The sequence below is a fragment of the Xyrauchen texanus genome, chromosome 45, assembly GCF_025860055.1.
Source record: "Xyrauchen texanus isolate HMW12.3.18 chromosome 45, RBS_HiC_50CHRs, whole genome shotgun sequence".
NCBI classification, from domain to species: domain Eukaryota; kingdom Metazoa; phylum Chordata; class Actinopteri; order Cypriniformes; family Catostomidae; genus Xyrauchen; species Xyrauchen texanus.
The window spans coordinates 25,511,284-25,523,524 of NC_068320.1; the positions used below are offsets into that span (position 1 = coordinate 25,511,284).

At 40.2% G+C, this 12,241-nt stretch overlaps 1 pseudogene; it reads left to right on the forward strand.

Annotated features, from left to right (window-relative positions):
• Nucleotides 1-1,248: 1,248 nt before the first annotated feature.
• LOC127637646 (metabotropic glutamate receptor 8-like) overlaps nucleotides 1,249-12,241 on the forward strand; it is a 249,579-nt pseudogene continuing 238,586 nt past the window's right edge.

Genomic DNA, 12,241 nt, shown 5'->3' on the forward strand with positions numbered 1-12,241 from the left:
AAAAAGTTCTGATCAAAAAATCGTCCACGTGCAGCAATGACAGTTTTGCAGATCCTTGTTATTCTAGCGGTCAGTTTGTCCAGATACTCAGGTGATCTTTCACCCCACACTTCCTGTAGCACTTGACCTTTCATCCCACACTTCCTGTAGCACTTGACCTTTCACCCCACACTTCCTGTAGCACTTGACCTTTCACCCCACACTTCCTGTAGCACTTGACCTTTCACCCCACACTTCCTGTAGCACTTGACCTTTCACCCCACACTTCCTGTAGCACTTGACCTTTCACCTCACACTTCCTGTAGCACTTGACCTTTCATCCCACACTTCCTGTAGCACTTGACCTTTCACCCCACACTTCCTGTAGCACTTGCCATAGATGTGACTGTCTTGTCGGGCACTTCTCACGCCCCTTACAGTCTAGCTGATCCCACAAAAGCTCAATGAGGTTAAGATCCGTAACACTCTTTTCCAATGATCTGTTGTCCAATGTCTGTGTTTCTTTGCCCACTCGAACATTTAAGTGGCTTTTTCTTTGCAATTCTTCCCATAAGGCTGCACCCCTGAGTCTTCTCTTTACTGTTGTACATGAAACTGGTGTTGAGCAGGTAGAATTCAGTGAAGGAATTGTGGCCTGTCTAGATTGGATCAAAAATGACTTTTTTCATAGTGATGGTGCTGTTTTTTACATCAGTAATGTCCTGAATATACTTGTGATCAGTTGATCACCAATTTCCTCCCGAAACAGCAAAATCTGTACATTATTCCAAACTTTTGGCCGCCATGTAACGGGAGCCAGCTGGTACCTGACCTCACTCCCCTGGCCTCAAGAGGCATACTAGCGATTGCCACTAGGGGCTGTAGGCTATAGTCTCCTCGTTGGAGCGCCCGCGTCCCATGCCAGAGGCCCGGTTCGATTCCTGCTCAGAGCGTGCCAAATAGGACCGGTTATACATATACATGCACTAAATATATTATTATTTATTTTTTATCATAGTCCATATACAGTATATATAATAAGGATAAAATAATATATTTATTAATCCCATTAGTGATTTTGCAGTGTCGATCTCCCCAAATCCCAAACAATGTCGAATCTACATATCTGCATTGCAACTCACTCCTTTATTTAATCCCTTAATCATTCTGTTCAAATTATCCTGTGCATTTTCCTTCTGAAAAGGGAGCACACTTGATTTAAGACTGCAGAGAGAGAGAGAGAGAGAGAGAGAGAGAGAGAGAGAGAGATTTTGGTATTGCTTTCAGCGCGCGCTGTTCCTTTCAGCACCACGAGCCTCAATCAGAGAGCGGACAGAGGTAAGATCTTACATGCACTTTTGCATTATATTATAGTACACCAAACTTATACTGAAAGTATTACACTATACGGTGAAATATGAGCTGTGCATATCTTTATGTTATTCTGTGTTTGTATATTTTAATAGACATTTGAGTGGGAAAATGTATATATGATCTAAAAGAACCCAATTAAGAATATAACGCTGTTGTACGATATGCTGTTATTTACTGTTTTATAATTATTAACAGAACCAATACGTTCATTGATGAAGAGCTAAAGCCATGTTACAGTTGTTTCTCATTGACTTAATTGCGTTGAGCCTATTAGGTTGTTTACTTATGCGTTATAATAACACTTTGGTGTTTCAAACGTAATAGTTGCACTTTTACAATAACATTGGGGCTGAATCGCTTTGGTGATAAATCAGAAGAAATTGACGAGTATTAAGAGGCAGTATAGTGATGATGACTGTGTGTGAATCATTGCATTGCATCAAAGGAATGTGCGTAAATGCATACGCATGCACACAGACGGGTTATGCATTTATAGATTTTGGTCTTCTGAATTAAAAATCATGAATGAATTCTGGTGCAGAGGTAATGCATTGATCGATAGTGATTTTTTATGTATTTTATAAGGATGCATCATGCATCACTCTGACATGAGTTGCATCAACAGACTTAGAACTCCAAATTGCATGCGATTACTTTGGGAGCAACATGTTCATTTTTCCCAACAATAAAACTGCAAGACAGAAAGAGAGAAAGCCCTATCACTTTTTGGAAAGCGTGCAGGATTCCCCTGAGAAAGCTTCTCTTGGAGGAAATATAATAGGTTCTCTAGAAGAAGATGGTTCTCCTTGACACATACCGACTCGTGTAAATTAAAAAGAGAAATGGGTCACACTGCGCCTGTCGGGGCAATAAACTCCTTCATCACGATCGAAGAGAGGGCAGACCCGAGCCCTCATATAGCGATTAACTCATGCAAACGAGAGAGATATTAGTGTTCTGTGTAGCTGCGAACATATCCAGTTATGCATATGAACATGTAGTTGACACATGCTCTTATGCTCATTATGCATTGAAATTCAAACATGCACAACTGTGTCGAGGCACAAAACCGATGCGCAATAGTCTTTCCCAAAGATGAGTGAAACAGTATAGATAGAACATAGAGTAGAATGTAGAACAGACTATAAAAGTATATAATGGACTGAAACAGTATAGAATGTAGAGTAGACCATAGACATGTAGAATAGAATAGAATAGAATGCAACAATACAGATAGAATAAAGAACGTAGATCAGACTTTAAAAGTATAAAATAGAATAGAATGTAAAACAGACTTTTAAAGTATAGAATAGAATGCAAAAGTATAGATAGAATGTAGAATGTACTATAGAATTATACAAGAGAATACAACAGTACATATATTAGTATGGAATAGAATATAGAATTATTAGAAAAGTATAAAATAGAATAGAATGCAACAGTATATATAGAATGTACAATAGACTACAAAAGCCTAAAATAGGATTTATAATTGATTAGAAAAGTATAAAACAAAATAGAATGCAAAAGTATAGATAATATAGAATGTACAATATACTATAAAAGTCTAAAATAGAATTTATAATTGATTAGAAAAGTATAAAAACAGAATAGAATGCAAAAGTATAGATAATATAGAATGTACAATATACTATAAAAAGTCTAAAATAGAATTTATAATTGATTAGAAAAGTATAAAACAGAATAGAATGCAAAAGTATAGATAATATAGAATGTACAATATACTATAAAAGTCTAAAATAGAATTTATAATTGATTAGAAAAGTATAAAACAAAATAGAATGCAACAGAATAGATAACATATAGAATGTTGAATAGACTAGAAAAGTATAGAATAGAATGCAAAAGTATAGATAGAATATAGAATGTACAATAGACTATACAAGTCTACATATAGAATATAATAGAATGTAAAAAGACTATAAAACTATAGTATAGAATAGATATAATAAAATATATAATTTAGACAGTAATTTAATAGAATATCATTTAAATAAGGATACAGGATTAAGGAGCTGCATGTTCCTACATGATCCATAGTGTCTGGAATACGTGTGGAAATTTCAGTGGCATGTGTGATGCACCAGGGGAGCAGAATCACACTCAGTAGTGTGTACTGGACTTCCTTTTATTCGCTTTCATTCCTGTGCGTGGTGGAGCTCTTGGCCCGTGGAGGAAGCAGATTGCGCAGCATGTGTATCTTGGAAGCGCAACTGTGAGTAACTGCGCAGCCCCTCTATTTAAGAGTAAAGATGGGTTGGGGGGGGTGGGGGTGGGGGGGGGGGGGGGGTTACGAGTATCTTTCTCTCTGGCTAGACTGTATGAAATGTTTCAAGTGCTTGATATTTCCAGAAAAATTTGCAATTTATGAGTCACATGAGCAAACATGCAAAGCATTAGTGGGCATGTTAATATTTGAATCCTACAGGTTACTCAAGGAATAATTTAGGTAAAATAGCAACCTTTCTTTAAAGGTTGTTGTGAAGATTGCTTTAACTCACCTTGATTTCCCTCTCAGCTACTCCAATCCACAAAGCTAAAGTGTAAAAATCAATCTGACAGCTCCATTGTCCACAAATAGGCACATTTCCTCTCACTGTGAAATGTTTTTGGTTGCATATGCAAATGTGAGGAAAGACGGTCTTGATATTTTGATTCAATGAGACGGAACTGAAAGACCCCACCAAGCTCCAAATGAATGTGATGTAATTTCCTTCCCGTCAAGACGTCCCGTTCTTTGATGAGTTTGCTTTGTTGCTTATACATATTGTGTGTGTCTATGAGTCATGTTTGAATTCTCATTGTGCAGCCACTCATACACTGTTTTCTTTCATTTTTTTAGAGTCTTTTGAAGATGTGAGAGTTTTGGAGTTTTATACTGAAAAGGACTTCAGCAGTTTTACATCTTCATGATTGACATGCGTGCCATACGTTTGCGCCCAATGAGAAATCCCTGTGGCCACACTCTAACTGGTCAGGGGGGTCGACTTCAACATTGAGATGGGCACGGACGTTCCCAACCACCTACTTCCCCAGTAGTCCTCAACCATCTATTTTTTGGACCTATTCTTCCGCACGGTGCCCAGAGTGTCCCTTTGGATATGGATCCCATACGTTTAAGCCGGACGCAATCCCAGCTCCTGCTCTTCCTCTGCTACTGTTTGCCAGTCTCCCTTCAGCGTATAGAGACACCGTTACCAGAGTACGCCCACTCTATCCGTCTGGATGGCGACATAATCCTGGGTGGCCTGTTCCCTGTTCATGCCCGTGGAGAGCGTGGCGTTGCCTGCGGGGAGTTAAAAAAGGAGAAGGGTATTCACAGACTGGAGGCTATGCTTTTTGCCATCGACCTCATCAACAAAGACCCGGAGCTGTTGCCCAACGTGACACTGGGTGCCCGTATCCTGGACACCTGCTCACGGGACACTTACGCCCTTGAGCAGTCTCTAACCTTTGTACAAGCTCTCATTGAGCGTGATGGTTCGGATGTACGCTGTGCCAATGGAGACCAGCCCATATTTGCCAAGCCTGACAAAATAGTTGGGGTTATTGGAGCGGCAGCCAGTTCTGTCTCCATTATGGTCGCCAACATCTTGAGGTTGTTTAAGGTAAGCAGACTCACTTAATGGACTAACTCGATCTGCTGGTCTCTGAATGATTTTTAATTTTGTAGTGTAATGGTTAACAATCTGGCCTTGGAACCAAACGGTTGTAGGTTAGCGCCCGTATTTGCCAAGCTAGTCAAAATAGCCAACATCTTAAGGTTGTTTAAGATAAGCAGACTCAGTTATGGCCTTAAGTCAACTGAAGTTGATCTGCTGGGACCTGTGATTGGGGCATATCTTATAGCTTTTGTGAATGATGGTCATTGTGTAGTGTAGTGATTTACAATCTGTACTGGGAACCACAAGGTTGTAGGTTTAAGCTACAATGGAGACGGGCCATACTTGTTAAGCCTGAAAAAATCTTTGGGGTCATTGGAGCGGCAGCGAGCTCGGCCTCCATCATGGTTGCCAACATCTTGAGGTTATTTAATGAGTTAATGGCCAAATGGGGGTCTGGACATGTGGTGTATACTGCAGCTTTTGTAAATGATGGTTGCTGTGTAGTGTAGTGGTAAACTGTCTGTGCTGAGAACCAAATGGTTGTAAGTTCAAACCTACATTGGTGACCAGCCCATATTTGGTAGCCAGTATTTTGAGGGTTTTTAAGGTAAGCAGGATGGCTTTAGGGTCCACCTAGACCTTCTAGGGTCAGGGAGTGAGGTATACCCTAAAGCTTTTCTGAACACACCTACACTGTGATTAGCGCTCATTTCCAAAGGCTTACAAAGGCATTGGGGTCATTGGTGTGGCTTCCAGCTCTGTCTCTGTAATTTTGGGGGACAGGGGGACAAGTGTGGAGCATTCCTTGGAGCTGTATTTGTGTGGTGGTAAACAATATTTGCTAGTTTATAGTTGGTTTAATCCTACACTAGAGACCAGTACATATTTGGTCGCTAACATTTTAAGGTATTTTAAGGAAAGCAGGCTTGCTTTGGGGTCTACCTTGAGGTTCACACCTACACTGGAGACCAGTGCATATTACCAAAGACTTGTAAAATCGTTGGGGTAATTGTTGTGACTCCCAGCTATGTTTCTGTCATTTTGGGGACCAATAAGTGTGGGGCATACTTTAGAGCTGTTGTAGTGTGGTGGTTAACAATCTGGGCAGGGAACCACAATGTTGTTGATTCAATCCTATACTGAAGACCAACCCATATTTGTAAAGACTGACGAGATTGTTGGGGTCATTGGTGTGGCTCCCAGCTCTGTCTCTGTCATTTTGGGGGCCAGGAAGTGTGGGGAATACCTTGGAGCTGTTGTAGTGTGGTTATTAACAATCTGGGCAGGAAACCACAATGTAGGTGGTTCAATCCTACACTGGAGAACAAACCATATTCGCAAAAACTGACAAGATCGTTTGGGTCATTGATGTGGCTCCCAGCTCTGTCTTTGTCATTTTGGGGGCCAGGAAGTGGGGCATATTCCTGAGCTGTTCTATTGTGGTGGTTAACAATCTAAACTGTGAACCAAGAGGTTGTAGGTTCAACTCATGCAAGTAGCAATCTTTTCGCTATATGTATTGTGCCCTAGAGTAAAGAACTTAACTCCTGTTGTTGTGTTAGTGTAACTACACAGCAACGGCAAGAGTATGGGTTTGAGTCCCATGACCTGATAAAATGTCTAATTTGAATGCACTGTAAGTTTGTTTTGCTTTAAAGTGTTTGCCAAATGTTTCAGTGTTATATAAAGTGCTCTAGGGGGACTGATCTCTTAGTATGTGTTCTGCAAGTTGCTTGTGCTTTCTTGCTGTATCGAACACAACCCCCATTAATCTAAAAAGAAGATTGGGTCTTCATAACAGCGGTCGACCCCAGACCAACATTTGTTTAAAATGCGTCATGACACGGATAGTGTGCATGTTAGCCTACACCAATCTCAAGGCAGGATGTTTTAAGGCTGAATTTTGCTGCCCTAACAGGCTTAATCTACGTCTCTCTGCCCAGCAGGAAGATAATTTTCTCTGGCCAGATATGATGCTGAAACTAACTCTGACATTTTGCACTGCTTGTCACAAGAAATGATGGGAAGCAAGGGGCTTGTTCGCAGTCATTATTTATGGATGTAAACAGCTGAAGTTCAACAGTGACAACCTGTTGCAATCTAGACTTGCCTAAACGAGAACATTGCATCTAGAAGTTTGACTGCTGGAATGGGCGGGGCATATCCCACAAGGGGTTATATACAGTGGCCTGTACATTTCTGTACACTAGTATAAGTTCAAGCATCCTCTTGACTACAATATCTTTCATCTAATTTACTTCCACGTAATCTGAATAGCACCTCTCGCCAAACTCTCATTTCAGTTGTCATTGTAACAGCTCATGGGCATCCTGTGCCAATCAACAACACAATGTTAATGAGAGGCTCTGCTGTTTATGCAACACTAATTAGCTGGCCAGAATTTGACTGATTGATGCAGACGTGCTGTGCAGAATGACCCAGTCACAGTAAATGATGCATGTCATATGTCGTAAGCCTAGATCTTATTTCATAACACAATGTAAGCAGACAGACTTTGATATTGGGAAGCAAATGCACTAAAGAGGATTAGAAAAGTCGTCTTGGGTGTGTGTTGCTGGGTGGTTGCTGCTTTACTTGCAAAAAATAATGCAGGAATGCATGTTTGCTTGTCTAAAAGATATGGAGCATTTTTAAGCACGTTAACAGATATGTATGTGCAACTTTATGGTTAATTAATGGACTGTTTACTAGCTATAGGACTCTTATGTCATTGGTGTCTCATAATTATTCATAGTACCTCATGGCCTTATTCTTTGACTGGCACTTTATAAGCCATTTTGAAGCATGGTAATATCAAATTTTCTTTAAATAATACGCTGATTGACGGTAAGCATCTGCAAGCTGCAGCAAAAAGGTTCAGCTATTGTCAGTCAATTAGCCACCAAATATCTAAATGCAAAATGACTTGCTACAATGACAATATAGAATCAGGTCTTATAATAGTAGACATTCTCTACCATTTAAGTGTTTGCCGTGCAGTGCATCCAAGATAGGACTGGCTGAGTTCCCTGTCAGAAGTGTTGTTCAGGTAATCGCTACGTCATTAGCATGCTTAGCACAGCGAGAGGAAGCCCACAGGCTTTTATTCCCCTGATTTCCATTCCTCTAACGGCTGTGGCACACTTCAGGCGCAATTCAGTGGGGAGCCGATTTATCTGGGAAACCCTGCAGGTGAGGTCTCGCCACATGAGATTTCTGAGAACTGAGAAGTTCCTCCATTTGGTGTTGGTGGATGGTAGGGGCTCTCACAAAAATATAATGCTGCGTTTTACATTTGATAAACTGGCTAGCTTTACGCTTATTTAAGAGTATGGGCACATAATTTTTTTCAAAGTACGATGTTGACAATATGAGTGTGTTTGAAGAAGAGTTTGCCAGGTTAGTGGCATCAAATCTAGGAAAGGTGGTCATTTTTGTTCAAGGATCTTAGTAGCTAGATTTCCACTAGCAGAACTGTATTTTTCTCTTTGTTTTATGAGTTATGTCTGTGATATAATATTCAGTTCTCATCCATTTTGGCATATATTTTTATCAAAAAGTCTACAAACATTTTATACTGTTTTTCAGTGTTTTCAGTGCAACCATTTGTAACAGTTGCCATGGAATTGTTTCACTTACATTTTCCATGCCAATCTATTTTTGTGAAATCATCAACCTTAGATAAACCTTAAAGATGATGACTACCACCCCTGGACATTCTCCTAAGCAACCAGATTGGCCCGGTTGCTAGGGAGGGTAGAGTCAAATGGGGATACCTCCACGTGTGGTTCTTGCTCTCGGTGGGGCGCGTGGTGAGTTGTGTGTAGATGCCGCGAAGAATATGTCTCCACGGTAACACACTCAACAAGCCACGTGATTAGATGAGCAGGTTGACGGTCTCAGACGCGGAGGCAACTGAGATTCGTCCTCTGTCACCCGGATTGATTCGAGTCACTCTGCCACCACGAGGACTTACAGTGCATTGGGAATTGGGCATTCCAAATTGGGGAGAACATTTAGTTTTCTTATATAAACCTACCCCTACATAAACTGTAGTTGGGGGCTTTACATGGGATCTTCCTGTCTAAGTGGGCTGTTATTGGCTAAAATAATCTGCAATGTAGACCACTGTAACAAGTTCGTAAATTGAGCAATGGAGGACTCAGGAGGCAGCGAACTGTCAACGTGAGTATTTTATTATTGTTCCGCATCACTCACAAAATTTAAACAAAAAGGGCTCTTAATAGCCACGTAAACACACAAACGAGTCATAACTGTCACAGATGCAGGAACAATGTCTCTCATGTTTCTCTCTCCGTACTGCCACATCCGTCAGCCTTTTTAGGTCGCCCTCAGACATCACTATAACAAGACACAGGTGTTAGAGATAGTGACAGCCCAGGTGAGGGGCCTTACCACTCTCCCTCTCCCGCAGACAGATACATGACCACGCCCCCATCCCCACAACCACAGTTGTCCGGATTCTACTGCATTCATTGTGCATTCTGATTGAACTTTTCCCAGAAACAGCATAGCACAGACTTCAAAAGCAATGCATTTGTTCAGGTTGTTCTCACCGGCTTACCAAATGTGCGCACGTGTTGAGCGCATGACTTTTCACGGTTAGACGTCAAATCTCATGTAAACAGTTTTCTAGGTCAGATTTTTAAAATAAGTTGATTTTTGGGAGTAATCAGCGTATTGGTGTGCATGTAAACATGCTCGCTGACATTCTTACACTGATTTTGCTTGTCATGTGAACTTCACAACACCACAGAATTTGAATCCAAGTGACCAGCAACATGTCCTGTGGCTTATTGCAAAGGGAGTCTCTGTTTTTTTTTTTTTTTTTACTGAATATTATGAATTAATCAGTAGAATATTAGTCATAATTGTGTTAAAACCAACCATTGTGCTTGTGAAAGCACGAGTCAATTACATAAACAATTTGAGGTTACTTGTTTTTCTGATGCAGCCATCTACAGTATATAGCAGATTTACACCTTCCAGACAGAAGAGAACAAATGTACAATCATACCAGATTCATGCTGACAGCTAAATTGACGCGTGTAAATGTGTTTAAATTCGCTCTGGATCTCAGTCTTCATTTCAAGGCAAAACGAACTGGATAATGCGTTGCATTTCAGCGGGAACAGCCTGTGAATTATGAATTGACTTTGCGCATCATTACTCCAGAGAGACAACAATTAGATTCAAATGTAATTAACCAACAGATGCACATGATGTTGGGTTAAGTCAGCGAGACCGTTATCGTTAGTCTCTGTGTTTATGGAAAGGTCAGATTGAACCACGCTCCTCCATGGCTTATTTAGACCACGTAATGTACCACAGCATAAATCACTCACCTGGCACTGCTGTATAATGGCTTGTGTAATGAAGTTGGCATTTTCATAAAGTTATTTAGTTTTTCTTCACTTATTGAACCAGTGCTTTTAAGTTAATTCTGCCAGACTGCTTTACTTGCATGCTGAATATCATGTGGCTTATAAACATCTGCACCTTCCTAAATGTATTCAATGGCTGTTTCCATCTGTGCATGCCTCAGTGCATGTGTGTGACTAGATTTGCTACTTAATACTCTCCATTTATTTATTTATTTATCATTATTATTTTTTTAAACTCTGACATAGGCGTAGGTATATGCACATAATCTTTTATTATATTACAATTTTTTTTTATAATTGTAAAAAATATATTATTATCATGGACGGATTACCAACCATGCCAATGGGGCCAGTGCCCAGGGGCCCTTGACAGCCCGGGGTTGCCCTGGTCTTTAAGGCTGTGCAATCTAGTTTGGTGATCCCCTCCACTTGAAAGCCCTTTTGGGCATGAACAACGAACTCCCCCCTCCACCCACCACCCGCACAGCAAATATAGGGTGGAGGGGGGCCCTTGGAGATAATTGGCCCCAAGGCCTTTGCAAGTCAAAATCAATCCATGATTATTATATAGTAGATTTTAGCGGGAATTTGGAAATTCCGTTAGACTCATCTGTTCCTTAAAAAAGCAAAAAACAAGGTTATAGTGAGGCACTTACAATGGAAGTGAATAGTGGACAGAGTTACCCGTGCGATGCCGAAAATAGAAAACAAGCGATCGATATACCGTTGCTCGTCACAGCTGGTTAGGACAATAACTCTGATTACCATAGAAAATATACCTTTTATCACGTGTCGTTTGCCGTCATTTTAGGACAATGTGTGACTGTAGCCTCCTCTAAGTTTCTGTTTGATTTCTGAGTACTCCGTTCAAAAAAATAAGGTTGGGCATAGAAATGCATCAGTTCTTCATCTACAAACTCTTCCGACATGTTTAATAAGTTCTGTTCTCTGTTTTGTGTGCATCTGTGTTGTGTTACCTGTGGAGGACCTGTTTTTAGATAATCAAAACGAGTTTTCGCTTGAACGCTCCAATGTCGTGAGGAGGCTGTGTGAACGTGCACAGTAGATCAACGGTCAGTAAATATTTAAACTAAATAAGACATTAGATTTTGGTTTGTTTCTCACCAAATCTTATCGTATGCTTTCATAACAATCATGAGTCTCATGGGATAATTTAGTAGACTTCTGAATTATACTTTTGTGTCCTTTTGAAGCTTGAAGAGGTGTTTACCATAAACTGTCATTGTGACATCACTGAGCACAATATTTTTACACAATTTCCCTCTTCGTGTTAAGAAAAAGAAAGAACGTCATAAAGGGTTATAACAACACAGGGGTGAGTCAACAATGTCTTGATTTAAAATTTTTGGGTGAACTATCCCTTTAAGTGAAAAATGTCAAAGTACACTTGCATCAAGAAACAACATGAATGTTTATGAATGTTCAGTAATTTATACTGGATATTATATTGTTTTGTGAAGTGTGGTAGTGCCTATTATTGGCTACTCCATTGAATTTATTACTTAAGAAATGGAAGCCTTCTTTTATCTACATATTTTTCTTTTATATGAAACTTTATTTGGAAGATTATTCCTAACAAGTGGATGTTAAGTATGACATCAGTGCAAAAACAGATGATATATACCATGGGTTATAAAATCGCCCAGAAAAAACTGTTGCTAACAAACAGTGCTGTTATGCAGTCGTTTTTTTTAACCCTAGTGTTAGATGAAAGCATCTCGGCACCCTCCAGGGGCCTCTTTCTCAGACACAGCCTGCGGTAAGAGCACGACACATGGGTTCAGGTTGAAGAACAGAGAGCCTGCTCTCAAATGCTTTGTTGGTGTGGAAACAATG